Raw genomic sequence first — 19,025 nt, 5'->3', positions numbered from 1 at the left:
TAAGTGGTAACTTTGCCCTGCCATTTACCAAAGATAAGTTCTAATATATGCTTTGAATTCCCTGTGATCTTTTGCTGTGATGTTTCCTTCCTTTACCTTTTTTCATATTGATGACCGTGTTTCTGTGTTTTTGTGTGCAACACATCTTTAAGCATCTTTTGCAGGGCTGGATGAGTGACAACAAATTCTTTCAATTTCTGTTTGTTATGAAAAGTCTTTATTTCACCTTCATTCACAAATGATAGCTTTGCAGGATATAATATTCTGGGCTGGCAGTTTTTCTCTCTTAGTACCTGGGCTATATCTCGCCATTCCCTCCTAGCTTGTAGGGTTTCTGATGAGAAGTCAGCTGTAAGTATGATTGGAGTTCCTCTGAGAGTAATCTGACGTTTCTCTCTTGCACATTTTAGGATCTTTTCTTTATGTTTCACTGTGGAGAGTTTAATTACAACGTGTCATGGTGAGGATCTCTTTTGGTCGTTTTTATTAGAGGTTCTGTGAGCTTCTTGTACTAGGATTTCTCTGTCCTTCTCCAAACCTGTGAAATTTTCTGCTAATGTCTCACTAAAAAGGCCTTCTAATCCTTTCTCCCTCTCCATGCCTTCAGGAACTCCTAGATTCTGAATGTTGGGATTTTTAATAGTATCCTGCAGATTCCTGACAATATGTTTTAGATTTCTAATTTCCTCTTCTTTTTTTTTGGTCTGACTGTATCCTTTCCTGTTCTCTGTCTTCTAAGTTCGATATTCTCTCTTCTGCTTCACCCATTCTGTTTGTAAGGCTCTCTATTGTGTTTTTCATTTGATCTATTGAATTCTTCACTTCATTATGACTTCTCATCACTATCATAGTTTCCTGTTGTACTAGTTGTTTCATTTCATTTTGATTCCTCCTTAATATTTCATTTTCACGAGAGAGATTTTCTATCTTGTCCATTAAGGATTTCTGTAGTTCAAGAATTTGTTTTTGAGAACTTCTTAATGTTCTTATCAATTTTTTGAGATCTGCTTCTTGCATTTCTTCTAACTCATCATCTTCATAATCTTGAATTGGGGTGTCTTTTTCATTTGGGGGCGTCATGGTGACTTCCTTGTTTTTATTACCTCGGTTTTTGCATTTGTTATTTGGCATATTGGAGATATTTGGTTTCTTCACTGTGGTGCTTTTTCTTGTTATACTATGACTCTAGATTAAGTGGACTATCTGTTTTTGATGGAGCCTTAGAGGCTTGAGATGGGTGTGGCCTGAGAGCTCTGTTTGTTGTGCCAAAGGTGACACTCCTAGGTTAGGCGTGGTAGATCTCTCTCTCTCTCTCTTTCTTTTTTTGATTTAAAAGGAAAGTAATTCCGCACAGCTGAACGAAGTTGTAGGTAGTTAGCAAGCAAATGATATACCCACAGGAGCCAGAGATCGGAAGCTCTTTCCCAAGGACCACACATGGAATCTGTTCTGCCCTCAGAGTGGGCTCAGAGTCTCCTTCAGTCTCCCACTGGGTTGCCATAGTTATGGAATTGTAGCATCTCTAGAGAGTACTCACGTGAATTCCATGAGTTCTCTCCCCCACCATCTCTTTTTTCACAGTCTCAGTTCAGTAGCACCACAAATTTACTAGGTCCTAATCTCCTGTTAATTCGCCCTGCCCAGAGTCAGGTTTTTCTGCTAGGCTCAGGGCCGGTGCAGACCTGAGGTTGCTCTGCTTATGACGTATGTCCAAGATGGTGCCTGCTCTTTGTCTTGCTCACCCTTGAGAGGTGAGCAGAGAGAGAGAAACCCATGTCCGTACCAGTCACCTTTTTTTTTTCTCTCTCTCTCTCTCTTCTAGTTAGCCTGGTGAACTTTTCCCCCCCGGTGGTCATTCCCTCTAGTCTCCTCTCTCCGCTTGCCTGCCGGTGTCTCGGGCTATTGAGGTTTGGCTCACCTTGCGTTCCAGCGCTGGTGTGTTGAGTCTGCCGCTGGTGTCCCGAACTGTGGGCTCCCATGCTCTCCACGCAGGTCTGCTGTGAATCACGCGTTCCGGAAGAGTTTCTTCTGCTGTTTCCTCCCCTACTCTTCCTTGAACCTGCAGTATCTCCACTTTTATTAAACTGTCTCTTCCCGGACTATCAGTGTGCTCCCTTCCTTTCTGCCATCTTGTCTCCAGTCGCTCCTACAATATTAATCATTCCTTCTCATGATAATTACCATAGTTTGTTTTAAAACATCTGCAACATTTATGTGTTGTTTCTATCTTTGAATATGTAACAGCTACCTATACAGATTTAATGTATTTTTATGGGCTATTTTTAAAAAGTTTCTCTTATCTCCTGTCATTTTGTATTGTTTCTAGGAAATTATTCATTCTTTCTCACAGTAATCACAGCATATTTCTTTACATTTCATAATATTTGCAGCATATTTGAATTTCTTGGCCTTTGACTTTCTACCTACCGCATGCATGTATCTTTAAAATCCTAGTTTAAGTTAGAATTTGCCCAGTGAAATGGTGGCCATCTTGCTTGGGTTTTACATTGTGAGGTCATCAGCTTTCTAAGTTCTGTAAGTTGTCCTGGCAACATTCAAGTACAGTTTATCAGAGACACTTTAGACTGTGTTAATCATTCACCACTACAAGGTAATATATTTTGTACATTTTACGGATGTTTATGGGACTCTAAACTTCCCTTTAATTGTGAAAGCTAAAGAAAATGAAGACTATTGTGGTGTCATTGTCTTTGATTTTCTTTTTCTTGAGTATTTTCTTTTTTAAAGTGTTTAGTAATATGTTTATCACCAATTTTCCCATATGTCTTTTATAAGTCTATTATTTCTCCCACTATAATACTCATTTCTACTCACTTAATAACAATCTTTTATTTTCTGAAATATCCAATAAGTTTATGTTCCATCTTTCATATTATCATTACCTGTGTTTTTTAAATATCCTAGTCTGTTTATCTGTCCATTGTGAACCTATAAACAATTTGAATTTTGACTATTTGGTCATGAGCTCAAATAAAATTATTTAAGTTGTAATGACAACAATGATATTCATATATTTGAGAAATCTTGGCATCCCTGATAATTCACACTATACATGTAATGCATTTTTTTTTTTTTTGACAGGCAGAGTGGACAGTGAGAGAGAGAGACAGAGAGAGAAAGGTCTTCCTTTGCCGTTGGATCACCCTCCAATGGCCGCCGCTGCAGCCGGCGCACCGCGCTGATCCGATGGCAGGAGCCAGGATCCAGGTGCTTTTCCTGGTCTCCCATGGGGTGCAGGGCCCAAGCACCTGGGCCATCCTCCACTGCACTCCCTGGCCATAGCAGAGAGCTGGCCTGGAAGAGGGGCAACCGGGACAGAATCCGGCGCCCCAACCGGGACTAGAACCCGGTGTGCCGGCGCCGCAAGGTGGAGGATTAGCCTATTGAGCCACGGCGCCGGCTCCATGTAATGCATTTTTAAAGCCACCTTTTCTTGTTTTCTTTTTTAAAGATTTGTTTACTTCTTTGAAAGAGCTGCAGAGAGGAGAGATAGAGCTCTGATATCTCCGGTTGACTCTGCATATTGCTGCAATGGCTGGGTGAGCCAGGCTGCAGCCATGAGCCAGGAGTTTCTTCCCATCTCCCACATGAGTGGCAGGGGCCCAATCACTTGGTGTATCTTCCACTGCTTTTCTTAGGCTATTAACCATAGAGCTGAATCAGAAGAGAAGCACCAAGGACAGGAAACAGCACCAACATGGGATGCTTGTTTCACAGATGGCAGCTTTACCTCCTGTATCATGGTGCTGGCTCCTGTGCAACATATTTTAACTTATCTGAATGTTGTAGGCCTCTATCTTTAATATTATTATATGAGAGTTGCATTAGAATAGCTACTGACACTGCCTTCTTTGGTTTTGTGCTTCTAACTTGTTTGATCTTTTATTTCCATTCTGTAACATTGTGTAACATACATTTTACTTTTGAGGATAATTGTAGTCATATATTTTCCAGCAAAAATACTTATATCTACTAGTTTTTCTACCATTGTTTCTCTGAAATTATTGTTTCTTACAGTATATTTGATGTCATAATATCACCATCCTTATTTAATTTTTTCTATTTGTTCTTGTAACTATCACCTACACATATCTTTAGTAATATATTCTCTGCAAATCTTACCACTGTGAACCTCATGCCATCTTGCCTAGTGTTTTCCTTATGAGATTATCAGAGGCCACAATACTGTATAAGCAGTTCTGGGAACTTTCATGTACACAGTTTTTCAGAGGCATTTTAGGAGAATCTGGTCATTACCCTCTTCAGGGTATCATATTTCTTGGTAATTGTGATTTTATGGAACTGTGACATATCCTTTGATTTTTTGGAAAATGTCAGTAGGTTAGTTTTAAACACTGATGTCTTACCTGAGTTTTTATTCTTGCAGGGTGGTATTTTCTTTGATTTACATTTCTTGAAAAAATTTCATTTATTTTTCTTTTTACATTAATTATAATAGCATAATTTTAAAAACAATTTATTTAAAAGGCAGAGTTACAGGGCAAGAAGGAGAAAGAGTGAGAGTGAGAATGAGTGTGAGAGAGAAAGATATATATATATAGATAGATTATATATATATATATATAGATTATATATATAGATTATATATATAGATATCTTGGCATATACACATCAGATATTTTTATATATGTGTGTATATATATATATATAGAGAGAGAGATCTTTCATCCTGATTCACTCCTCAAATGCCTAAAATGGCCATGGCCAAACCAGATTGAATCCACAGGCCAAGTGACTTTTCCAGGTCTCCCACATGGGTGCAGGAGCCAATGAATTGGTCCATCATCTAGTGATTCCTTAGCTAAGAAACCTGAATCAGAAGTGGAACAGTGAGGACTTGAACTAGTACCCATATGGGATGCCAGCACTACAGACAGTGACTTTACCCATTATGTCTCACTGCCAGCCCCAATAGTCTAGTTTTCAACAGATTATCTTCTTGGCATTCCATCATTGCTACTGAAAACTATTCATTTTTCTCATAGTAATCATAATATACTTTATTTCATAATATCTTTTCTTACTTGCTTTTGCATTTAAGTTTACAGCCAACATTTATATATCTCTTTGACTTGGTACTATATGCCAGTCCTAGCACTATGAGTGCATGGTCATCATGACTAGCTTTTTCATTATATCATCAACACCATCCTAATACTATGGTTTTTGCTGGCAACCATCATGGACACCTATTTCTGAGACATCCTAGATTCATCTGATAATTCTGAAAATTCATTCTTTCAGTTAGCAAATGTTTACAATTTCTGATTACTTGGAACTCCAATTTTTGAAAATTTTGATAGAATACTCCTAGATACATATTTCCTATAAGGTAATAGTGATTAAGAAAGAAAAAAATAAGATAATTGTGGTAAGATATTTGGTCTTTATCTTTTCTGAAATATACTTTTTGGTTTTCCTGTTTTCAATGTACTTGTATTGGTCTGTTTTAGAGTAATGTGTCATATTTCTTATTCACAAAATTTCTGTTCCAACTAAAATTACTCAATTCTTCTCAGAGCAATTATAAATGAATTTTATTTCTTTTTAAACTTTTATTGATTTAAAAAGAACAGCTTTCACGTAGCTTACTGATACAATTCCAGGAATATTACCACAATTTTCCCTCTCCCTCAATTCCCCCTCTTTTCTTCCCTTTTTCTTTAATTTTGCAATAACAATTAAAATGTACTTTATAATCAAAGACTTAATACACCACTAACCATAATGTTCAACAAGTAAAAAGTAGTAGAAGAACATTATTCCATAGGACATAAGAATGGCTATAAACAGTGATTATAACATGATGTCAATTTCATTCTTGTGTATTGTGTTTTTTGTATTCTATATTAACTACCACATATAAGAGAAAACATATATTGCCTTGTCTTTCACTGGGTTATTTCACTAAGCATAATGGTCATGGTCTCAGGTTGCATCCGTTTTGTTGTAAAAGATGGAATTGCATTCTTTTTTCCAGACTGAGTAGTATTCCATTGTGTATATTTGCCATATTTTTTATTTCATAATGTTTCTGATTCTTCAATTTTGTTTTTGATGTCATGTCTTATTCATGTACTAATATTCTTTTTCAATATAATATTTATATCAAAATGATAAGTTGTCCTGACAATCTTCATTTACACAAATCTTAGAGCCATCTTTGGTCTCACCAATTATTCATCTTTTCTTGTTGACAATTTTTTAAATCTTTCCTCAATTATTGGGGTACTTTGCATTTCCTATGATTTTTTAAATACCCAATTGAGTTGTCCCATGTAGTATCATATTTCATTTATGATTATTTTAAAGGAAATGTGGTTTTTTACCTTCCCTTTATTTTTCCCATTTTAATGATTTATTTTCAGCAAATGCCTTTATAATTGGTTGTGACTTTATTATGACTCTTACCAGCTTACTCATTTCTTCACACAGTAATAATGCTAAAGCTATCATGCACACAGATTTTAAGTAATGTATTTTTGCTTGTTCTCATTTTTTACAAAACTTTGCCTTTGATTTCTGACAGTTACAATAGAATATATGTGCTACATTTTCTTTGTTGTTACTCAGGTAAGTGGCATCATATATTCTTTTTTTATTTCTTATTTTTTTCATCATATATTCTTAATTTATGTTTCCTGGAAAAGATTTAATTTGTTTTACCCTTTTAATTCAATTATAATGGACTGTTTTTAGCACCTTATCTGAAATTAGTTTATCACACCTCATTCCTTTTTTTTAAAAAGTTTCATTTTTTGAAAATCAGAGCTACAAAGGAGGGAAAGAGGAAGAGACAGAGAGACAGATCTTCCATCTGCTGGTTCACCTCCTGGCTGGCTGCAACAGCCAAGTCTGGTCCAGGCTGAAGTCTAGGAGTTTCATCTGGGTCTCCCACGAGGGTGGCAAAGGTACAAGCCCTTAGGTCCTCTATCACAGCTTTTCTCAGGTCATTAGCAGAGAGTTGGATCAAATGTGGAGCATTTGGTACCCATATAGGATGCTGGCATCACAGATGGTATCTTGACCCATTAAACCAGAAAGTCAGTCCCCACTGTTGCTTATCAACTTGTTTATTTTTCTCACAGTGATCACAATATATATTTTATTACATCTGCATCACCCTATCATTTTGTATTTCTGCATTTGACATTTTACCTACCACCTTTGTGTGTCATAAGTATATAGAAGCCAGAGCCTTCCATGTTACCTTTTTCATTCTGATGTTATCAACCCTGTGAAATTGTAACTTTACCTCACATTTGTGTACATATTTTTTTCAGAGAAATTTAAGGTGAGACCTGTCCATTAACCATTTATATATAACATTTTGCAGATTTTGTTGATGTTTTGGGGAATCTAAATTTACCTTTTATTATTGAAAGTGACCTATTTCTATATAGTTAAGCCTTTTAGCTTCTTTAAAGTTTTATTGTAACTGAACAGTAGAAAAGATAGATGGAGGAGGGAAATTTTATGTATTTGTTGCCCACCTAATTGCCAAAGCAACTCAGGTTGAGCCAGGCCCAAGTCAGGATCCATGACTCCATCTGGACCTCTGATAGGGATGGCATGAAACCAATTATTTAGGCCATTATCTTCTGCCTCCAAGGTGCATTAGCAGGAAGCTGGATTAGTAGTGCAGAACAGATGGTACTCTAACCCAGCACCACAATGTTTGATGAGGGCATGCCCATTGGTAGCTTAATCCACTGCACCAGAACACTTTCCCTGGACATGCTTATTTTACTTCTCTGATAGAAGGTATGTTTGGTATAACTATGTTGGATTTCTTAACATTCATTTTTAATGCAATTGAAATGATCTGTGCTTTTGTCGTTTGGTCTATATTAGCTTATTTTTATTTTTCATCCCAAGTTATTCATTTTTTCTTACAGTGATAATAATAGGCTTTTCACAATTGCGTTACTTTTTAAATTATATCTATTACCTATATATACATATATATATAAACATACATATGTATTTAAATGTTTATTTATTTATTTGAAGGTCAGAGTTACACAGAGAGAGGAGAGTCAGAGACTGAGAGAGAGACATCTTCCATCCACTGGTTCTCTCCACAATTGGCCACAATGGCTGGAGCTGACCCAATCCGACACCAGGAGCCAAGAGCTTCTTCTGGGTTCCCCATGCAAGTGTAGGGGCCCAAGAACTTGGGCCATCTACTTCTGCATTCCCAGGCCACAGCAGAGAGCTGGATCAGAAGTGGGACAGCTAAAACATAATTCTGCACCCATATGGAATGCCAGCACTGCAGGCAGTATCTTTACCCACAATGCCACAGCACCAATCCCACCAGTATATATTTTAAATATCTTAATCTGAGCCAGCCAACACTATGTGTTTAGCTTTTTGTGAAGGTATAACACGCTCATATTCTGTAGGCTTTCTGGAAATTGTCATGTACAGTTTCTCAAAGTTTTTCATCTGCTTTATTGTCTGAGATATTTCAAAAACTTTGTCTTCCAGCTCAGCTATTCTTCAGCCTCACTGAGTCTGTTGTTCAGCTTTCCCACTGTGTTTTCTCTTTGACATGTTGAATTGTTCATTTCTTTTTTTTAAGATTTTTTATTTATTTATTTGAAAGAGTTACAGACAGTGAGAAGGAGAGACTGAGAAAATGGTCTTCCTTCCATTGGTTCATGCCCCTAATGCCCACAATGGCCCAAGCTGCACTGATCCGAAGCCAGGAGCCAAGTACTTCTTCTGGGACTCCCACATGGGTGCAGGGGCTGAGTGACTTGGGCCATCTTATACTGCTTTCCCAGGCCATAGCAGAGAGCTGGATTGGAAGAGGAGCTGCTGGGACTAGAACCGGTGCCCATATGGGATGCCGGTGCCACAGACAGAGGATTAACCTACTGTGTCACAGTGCCAGCTCCTGAATTCTTCATTTCTAATATTTCAGTTACATTTTTAACAAGTCTTATTAGCAGAATTCCTCATCCATATTATTCACAGATTTAAATCATATTAATTTCTTCTCTGATATTGAATTACCTTTCAATCAATCTTTTGACTTCCTTTTGACACATTTCATCAATCTCCTCATGTTCACAGTCTAATATTGAAGTCTTATGGTGTTCCTTTTTGGAACCAGATTATATTCCTTATTCATGTTTCTTATATTTCTATTCTAATTTTTATGCATCTGGATAAGCAGTTGTTGGGATTTCCTGTGAAGTCTTTGTTTTTGGAAGTGTGCCTCTAGGCATAGTGGGATGTCAGCAACTTTGGGAGATATCCAGAAGTGTGTACTAGGTGGAGCAGGAGCTCTGGCCAACATTTGTGGGTAGGGCAGAATTCCAGGGTAAGTTCCAAATTGTTAGTGATAGTTTCTCTGTAGCCAGTGAGATTGAAGTGATCATCACCCTGGCTTGTATGATCACTGCCCCACCTTTCTCTGTGCCAAGGTGAACCCCTTTGTGCCTGAACCCCTGTCACTAATACACATGAACTACATAATCTGTGCATTCTGTAGTGTGAATGTTTAGCCGTCTTCAATGTCCACTCCCAATACTCAGGGAATTCTGAACTTCTGAAATTCAACTTCTGAAATTGCCAAAAGACCCAGCCACACCCTATTATCTTATTGATCCTCCCACCAATTGCACATTCACAGCATTCCCACGGTCACAGGGTGCAGTATTCCTGCAGTCACAGGCTTCATGGAATCCACTCTACCCTGCAAACCTCCCTATCCAGAGAGCCACCCCATTCCTGATCCAGGTCCCTTGGAGGATAGGGGAGTGAAACAACATGGCCTCTATTCCCAGAGTTAAGTGGGCACATTGCCCTCTGCCAGCTAGTCTTCATGCACTCAAAGTCAGTGTGGATTATAGATTTCTCTCTCTGTGAAAATCCTCCAGATATGCTTGGGCTGCTGCAGCCTTATTCTGGGAAAATGGTGCCTTCCCCTCCAGCTGATGCACATCCTGGTTGAGGGGTGGAGAGAAAATAAATATGTCCCCATTCAAAGAATTAAGTGAGCACTTTTCCCCTGCCAGCTCCTCTGCGTGGATTCAGCAGGGGTCATGAATCATTTCTTCAGACAAGATCACCAGTGGCCCAGAGCTTCTGCAGATTCCTCTCACCTTGTTCTGGGAAGATAGCCTGCCCTCCAGATGCTGTCCATGGAAGTTGCTGGTGGGAATTGCAAGCTGCTGCATGTCTGTGCAATCTTTACTGCTTCACAGATGCCTTCTTCTTTCTACAGGCTTTTCATTAAAAGCTCTATTCCAGTTATCTCCTAGGAACACAGATCCTCTTCTGTTTTTCTCTTATTTTATTGTGATCAAAATAGCATGTCTTTTCCCTACTCAATCATGTTGGAATTTTATCTTTTTAGAATTTAATTTTCGTTTTGGTTTTATACAATGTAATTATGATCTAACTTGACACAGTGATTTTTTTTTAATTTTGTCCTTCGAGTGCAATAAACACTATGGATTATATTTTTGTCAAGTTTGAAAAATTTGGTGATAATTTCCCCAAATATTCACCTGACCATTTTTGAGATCCTATTTAAATATATAATGTATTGAACATCAGTTCAGCATTTTAAAACTTTTCTTCTCCTTAAACTGTGTTTTGATGATTTATATTGCTGTGTTTTCATGTTCACTCTTCATTTTTTTCTTAAAATTCTCATCTGCACAACTTCCATTCCATAAATTACTCTTTTCAGACATTTTAACTTTTACATCTTAAAGTTAGTCTTAGGTCTTTCTGCATATTTGCCCTGTGTTTACTTCTATATAAGATTGGAATGTGTGTCTAAAAACTGTTGCAAATTTTTCATTAGTACTCCCTCTGCATCTTCTGGATATAAAGGATATCTCTAGCTTTTGTTCCTGTTCCTCAGATTCTTTACTCTTGCAGTTTTAGGAGCAACATCATTTCTGCCAGTTATTGTGTCTCACTTGGTTTGATGCAAGGATGTGAGGTGACTCCACATGGGAGTCAACTCACCAGAAAGACAATTCAGCTGCTGGGCATTCTTCTTCATATGGGGGGTACTTCTGCACTTTTAGACCCTTTGTCTGAAAACAAGGAACTAAATGTGTAGTTAATAACCCATGGATGTCATGGATCTACAAATGGTCTCTCTGTAACATTCTGCATCTATATTCAATGGAGTATGCGTTAATATTGATGTCTTCAACTCTGATCCAATACATATATATTTCTGGATGATTCCCTTGCTTACCTATGAAGTCCCACTCCAATAGTGAAAAGTTTGTCTTCTTCCACTTATTTGTTCCCTTAGTACATGCCACTTAACCATCTCAAAATTGTGGAGCCACAACTCTAGTAGTTAGTTACTTGATGAGCCAAAGAACTATATTTAGGCTTAGTTTGCCAAACTCCAATCACAATTTTTTCCAGATTTATTGATTCATTGAAAGTCAGAATTACAGGGAGAGGGAAATACAGACAGAGCTACACACACACACACACACACACACACACACACACACACTGAAAGAGAGGGGGGGAGAGAGGGAGAGGGAGAAGGAGAGGGAGAGGGAGAGAGAGGGAGAATGTTCCACTTGCCAATTGACTCCCCCAGATGATTGCAATGGCCAGGGCTGACCAGGCCAAAGCCAAGAACCAGGATCTTTAGTAGGGTTTCCAAATAGATGGTAGGGGCCCAAACAATGGACATACTTATATTTTTTCCTGAGGTCATTATCAGAAAGCTGGATAGTAATTGGAGCAGCCAAGACATGAGCCACCACCCAGTTTGGATGCCAGTATCACAGGCAGCAGCTTTACCTGCTTTTCCACAATGCCCGCGCCTCCACACACTTTACAGTTACTTAATTTAGCACTATTCCCATATCCTTCAATGAGGTTGTTTCTTATATTTAGAATACATTATTCCTCATTTCTTCACATTCTGTGTTCAGTTCCTGAATTACCTGATATTATTTATCTTTAATCTATGGACTTTAAAAATCTATAGATTTGGACAAACCGATAGTGTAATATCATCCTCCAGAGAAGTTTCAACATTCTTTAACACTCCCCTGTGCTCCACATATACATTTTCTTTAATGCATATGTCACAAACACTAATTTTCCCATCATTTTGGTTTTATCCTTTCAGATAGAAACACAGCTTTAAAGACTCCAGCTGGATCTGTGACACAATAGCCATTTCCTTTATATTGCTGAATAGAATTAACTTGTATGGGTATCCTGTGGTTTATTTATTTTTTATAAAATTATATAATTATATATAATATATATAAATATAAATTTCAAAAGTACAACTTTTGGATTATAGCAGTTCTTCCCCCCATAACCACCCTCCAAGCTGGAAACCATCTCATCCCATTCTTCATTAAGATTCATTTTTAATTACCTTTATATAAAGAAGTTCAACTTAGTAAATAAACTAAGTAAAGATTTCAACAATTTTCAACCACACAGACACACAAAGTATAAAGCACATTTTGAAGACTATTTTTACCATTAATTTTCATAGTACAACACATTAAGGACAGAAATCCTACAAAAAGAGTAAGTGCACAGTGACTCCTGTTGATTTTTTATGCACCTATGAAAACACATCAATTCCTTACGATTCTTTTTTAAATGTCCTTTATTTATTGTAAAGGTGGATTTTCACAGAGAGAGGAGACCCAGACATATGTATATGCACACACACGCACACACACACTCACACACTCACAGAGAGAGAGAGAGAGAGAGAGAGAGAGAGAGAGAGAGAGAGAACTTCCATCCACTGGTTCTTTCCCCCAAATGACCATAAAGGCCAGGGCTGTGCCAAGGACAAGTCAGGAAGATTTCCCTGGATCCCCCACATGCTTGCAGAGGTCAATGGACTTGTTCCATTTTCTAATGATTTCCTGGGTGCACCAGAAGGAAGCTGGGTTGGAAGTGGAGTAGCCAGAACTCAAACTGGTGACCATATGTGATGCCAGCACTGCAGACCATGGCTTAACCTATTGAGCCACAGCACAGACCCTGACTTTTGATTCTTGATGGTTATAAAGTGGCATCAGTATTTGCATACATGGAAGATCTAGTGTTGACTCAAGGTTTTGGATCACTGAGGTAACTCCCTAGCTGTACGATTGCATGATCTGCATTCAAGCTATTTTAAATCTATGTAGGAAGAAGCTCAACTGTGGGGTATTCATTTGGCAAACTGGTGGAGACACCACTTTAGACAGAGCTCCTGGCTTAAAGTCTTGGCTCCACTTCTGATTCCTGCTTCATTTAATACAGACGATGGTTGGCAGTAGGTGATGACTGAAGTAGTTGAGTCCTTGACCCAAGTGGCAGATTCTAATTGAATTTCCTACTCCATTTTTTTTTTTCTGACCCAGCCTTGGATGTTGTACATATTGGGTGTGAACTAGCAATTGGGAGATATTACTCTCTGTGCCTCTGTGTGTCTCTGTATTTCAAATATATATTCTAAATAAGTAAAAATATTAAAAATAGAGACTGGAACTGTGGCATAATGAGTTATGCTGCCATCTGTAAAGCTGGCATCCCATATGGGCACCACTTTTAGTCTCTGATGTTCCACTTCCTATACATCTCCCAGATAATGAGCCTGGGAAAGCAGTAGGAGATGGCCCAAGTACTTCAGTACCTGCACCCATGTGAGAAACTTGGATGAAGGACCTGGCTCCTGGGTTCAGTCTTGCCCAGCTCTGGCTGCTGTGGGGAGTGAACTAACAGATGGAAGATCTCATTGTCTCTTCCTTTCTTCCTATAACACTGCTTTTCAAATGATATTAAAAATGAAAAGTATTAGAAACTTCCTAACTGAAATTTGAGTTGCTTTACCATGTTGCATTTCTGGCAGCAGTGAAACATGGTTCCTATTCTTTGTTTTGTCAAATATTTGTATTTATTTGTAGTGTATATGTACTGATGTCTCCATGTGGTTTTGATTTTCAATTTCCTAGTAAAATATGATGGTAAACATTTTTCCATGTTTTTATTGGGATCTATTGATGTAAAATAATGTGTTTCCTTCTTGGATATTTACCAAATTTCAGTTAGGATGCATATTTTTGTAGCTTTGTTTTAAGGGATGTGTTTTTATAGCAATATGTTAAGAAAATCATATTAATATAAGAACAGATTTCACGCATTTCATAGGTAACAATTCCAAGAATATAACCATATTCCCTCCCTCAATGCCCTTCCTTTGTTTTTTGTTTTCATGATTTTTGCAAAAACATAATTTCAATCTGCTCAACAATAACAGGCTAAATGCACCACTAACCTTAACATTCAACAAGTAAAAAGTAGTAAGACCACAGTTCCACAAGAGTATAAACAAGAGTTAAAAATAACAAATAAGAATGTGTTCATTTCATCCCTATACCTTTTTTAATCCTAGAGTAACTGTCACATATCTGGGAAAACACATGTCTTTTAGGAAATAGATTATTTCAGTAAGCGTAATAGTTTCCAGTTACACCCATTCATTGTGAAAGAGGATTTTACTCATTTTTATGACTATTAAGTACTTCATAGTGTGTGTGTGTGTGTGTGTGTGTGTGTGTGCACCATGCTTTATTTATCCTGTCATCATTTGATGGGTAACTGGATTGATTCCACATCTTATTTCTTATAAATTAACCTCCAATAAACATGGGGTAAAGAATAACTATTTCACATGCTCACTTCATTTCTAGTAAATTCAAAAGAATGGGATGACTGTTTTATTGTAGTTCTATACTCAGATTTTTGAGGTACATTCATATTGACTTCCATAATGGTTGTACTAGTTTATATTGCCATCAGTAGTGGATTGGGATAATTTACTGCCACAACCTTACCAGAATTATTTTTTTAATTTTTAAAGATTTATTTATTTAATTGAAAGTGAGAGTTACCTAGAGAGAGAAGAAGGGGCAGAGAATGAGAGAGGTCTTCCATCCTCTGGTTCACTCCCCAGTTGGCCGCAATGTCTGGGGCTACATCAATTTGAAGGCAAGAGCCAGGAGCTTCTTCTGGGTATCCCACATGGATGCAGGGGCCAAATAATTTGGGCCATCCTCTATTGTTTTCCCAGGACATAGCAGAGAGCTGGATCAGAAGTGGAGCAGTCAGGACCCAAACCAGCCCCCCTGTGGCATACCAGTGATGCAGGTGGAGGCTTTAACCCCTATGCCACAGTGCCTGCCCCTGTTTTTTTTTTTTTTTTTTTTTTTGAATGCTAGCCATTCTCACTGGGTTGAGGTAAAACCCCATTGTGGTTTTGATTTGCATTTTATTTTTTAAATTTATTTGATAGGTAGAGTTATAGACAGTGTGAGAGAGAGACAGAAAGGTCTTCATTCCATTGGTTCACTCCCCAAATGGCTGCTACAGCTGGCATACTGCACTGATCCGAAGCCAGGAGCCAGATGCTTCCTCCTGGTCTCCCATGCAGGTACAGGGGCCCAGGCACTTGGGCCATCCTCCACTGCCCTCCCAGGCCACAGCAGAGAGCTGGACTGGAAGAGCAGCTACCGGGACTAGAACCTGGTGCCCACATGTGATGCCGGCACCACAGGAGGAGGATTAGCCAAATAAGCCATGGCGCCAGATTTGCATTTTCCTGATGGCTAGTGATCTTGAACACTTTTTTCTTGTGTCTGTTGGCCATTTGTAAATCACCCTTTGAAAAATGCCTATTCATGTCATTTGCCTATTTCCAAACTGCATTTTTTGTTGTTTCTTCAGTTTTTCTCCAGATTATGAATATTAATAATTTATCATTTCCATAGTTTGCAAATATTTTCACTTGTTCTGCTGGTTGCCAATACACTTTGTTGAGTGTTTCCTTTGTAGTGCAGAATATTCTAAAGTTGTTGTAATCCCATTTCTCTATTGTTTATTTGGCTGTGCTTTTAGTATCTTTTCCAAGAAGTTTTTCCCTATGCTGATGTCCTGCTGTGTTTCCACGAATAATATTTTATCTCAATTTTGACACAGATGTATTTTCTAGATGTAACTTCTCATCATTTTTTTAGAAGTGTCTTTCAAAAAATATGTTTAGCTTTCACACAGTTCCTATTATTTTTTGTTTAGAAACTGTGTTATTGGTATGACACTGAAATCTAATTATCAAACACAGGGTCATCTTTTTGATGTGAGAATTCTGTTCTTTCACATTTATAATTTAAGGGTATTATTCATTTTAGTTAAATTGCTTAAAGTATGTATCTAAGATACTTTTTTGCATGTTTGTCCAAATATTTTGGGTGAGTACTTTTATGCTCTTTAGGTTTGTTCTGGGAATCACTTAAGTCATTTAAAACCAGTTGCATCCTTTCAAGTTTTAATTTTATTCTTCTGTGGGTGATTATGGATCAGCATTAAATTCTGCATAAATTTTTCCCATTATCAAGGCAAATATATTAAAATTCTAGTGCATGCCTCTGGAATGTATGATTCTACCCTGGTTGGAGGGAAGTGGCTCTATGTCCATCTCTGTTAGCACTGATATTGTTTGCTGTGATTCTATGGATGATTCCCTTCCAGTGGTCATCTTTCAGGCACGTCCTGACCAGTCCTCAGCTACAAAACTCCAGGGCACCCCTACTCATCTCAGGTCTCAGTGTGCACATATTTCCTTTTTGGGAGCCTATCTTAAACCTGTTTTCATTTTTATTTCATTGATTGTAAAATTGCTTTTTAATTTTGAATAATGCATATATTCTTTAACATAAATGACTTTTGTGAATATTTTCTCTCATTTTTACCCTTTTTCCTTAACATTGTCAGAAGAGATGCTTCTCATTTTCATGATGTCCAGTTGGTAATCATTTATTTCATGGATTATGCCTTCAGTGTTGTATCAAAAACTCAGCATCACACCCAATATTACCTTAATTTTTTGCAAAATTATTTTCTGGGAGACTAATAATTTTCTTTTCTTGTGGTTGGATGTATAACCCACTATAATATTTAATTTAATTTTTGAAAATCTATGCATGGATTTTCATTGTATTATGTGTTCAATGTTTGTAGCAAGGTTATCTCTAATCTATTATATTGCATTCACTCCTTTGTCAGTTATCGACTACCTATACTTGGAAAGATCAATTCTGGGTCTCTATTCTGTCATTTATCTGTTTGCTAGTTCTTTCACCAATATTGCACTGTCTTGGCTAACACTCTAGTAAGTGCTGAAGTTGAATATTGCTGATCCTCCAAGTGTATTTTTCTGGTTCTTTAATGAGTTGAGTTGGCTATTCTGTATTGTTGAATTTTCAGTATTAACATTAGAGTCAACTTTCATTTATAATCACAAATCAACTGCTAATATTTTGGTTGAGTTTATGTTTCATCTATATATCATGTGGGGAAGGACCAATAATCTTGGTTATATTGGGTATTCTTATGCAGTCCATAGAATGTATCTCCAAATATTAGTTATTTGAAACAACATTCAGCAAAGGCTTATGGGTTCCCTCATATAGAGGTTTTGTATATTTTTTATCCTATACCAACATTTACATAATTTGTTAGGATTATACCAAGATATATCTTTGGGGTTTAATGTAAATGGTAGTGTGCTTTTCCTTAAATTCAATTGGATTATTGCTGGTATATAGGAAAGAAACTGAACAAAATTATATACAATCTTGGTATGATTGATCACTGGTTCAAGGAATAATTTAGTTGATCATTTAGAATTTTTCAAATCAATAATTATGTCCCTTATGTACTGACTGTTTTCCATCTCAATATATAGGCCTTATATTTCCATTTTTCATCTTATTGCATTAGCTAGGATTTCTAGGAGGATGTTTACAAGCAATAGTAAGAAGGAATTTGCTTGCCCTGTTACTGATTATAGAAGATTTTATAGTTTTCAACCATTATCTTTGGTGCTAGTTGAACTGTTGATGTAGAGTTTTCCTTTAATTAGATTGAGAAAATTCACCCTCCATTCTAGTTTGCTTGATGTTTTCATTTTTTATCGATTTATTTCATATTGCTATTGAATTTTGTCCAGTGTTTGTTGATGTACTGAATTCATCCTTTGATCTATTGAATTGATCAAATTGTGTTTCTCTTTTTGTCTGTTGATGTGATGAATCAAATATTTTTTATTATTTGATGTCTCAAATTATGCAATTAATACCCATTTTTATGAAGTATCACTGTATTTATATCTTTTGGATTCATTTGAGAATATCATTTTAAGGTTACCTGCATCTAAGTTCATGAGAGATACTGGTCTGTAATTTCTTTTCCTGCACTCTTGCTGTACGGTTTCAATAGTAGGAGAATGCTATCCTCATATCAGGTATAAGAAAATATCCTCCTTGTCTCCATCTTCCAGAGAAGTATTTTAAAAGTTGGTGTAAATTCTTAACCATTTTATAGAATTATCAAGCAAATTAATAATGGCTTGCTGCTTTCTGCTGTGGAAAAATATCAAATATTGACCCAGGATCTTTTCAAAATGTATTTAATTTTTTGAAGAACTGGAATGTTCCATCTCTGGTTTTCTCCCTGGTTGAACAGGAGCTGAAACTGGACCAGTGTGAAGCCAAGAATCATAAACACAATCCAAGTCACCTATCTGGAATGCAGGGACACAATAATATGGGTTGTTGACTGCTCCCTACCAGAGTGCACATTTTCAGGAAGCCAGGACTGGTAGTGGAGCCAGATCTTGAAATCCAGCCCCTCCAATAGAGGATGTAAGCATCTTAACCAATGTGAAACACACACCACCACTTTATTCAATTCTTTTAAGATATAGGCTTGTTCAGAATGCAAACTTTTTCTGGTGTGAGTTGAAACACATAGTTTTTCTAGGAACTTGTGCATTTCTTCTAGGTTAAATATACAATACCTTAAAGGGAAATTTAATATCATTAATCCAGCATTATATATGCTTTAAGTGGGATGACTAGTCAATGCTACTCCAACATAACCAAAGGGAACAGACAGCTTTCTTT

Source organism: Oryctolagus cuniculus, chromosome Y (genome assembly GCF_051225735.1).
Source record: "Oryctolagus cuniculus isolate XC-2025 breed Fujian yellow rabbit chromosome Y, ASM5122573v1, whole genome shotgun sequence".
Classification (NCBI taxonomy): Eukaryota; Metazoa; Chordata; class Mammalia; order Lagomorpha; family Leporidae; genus Oryctolagus; species Oryctolagus cuniculus.
Note: the sequence above shows the minus strand (reverse complement) of the source record.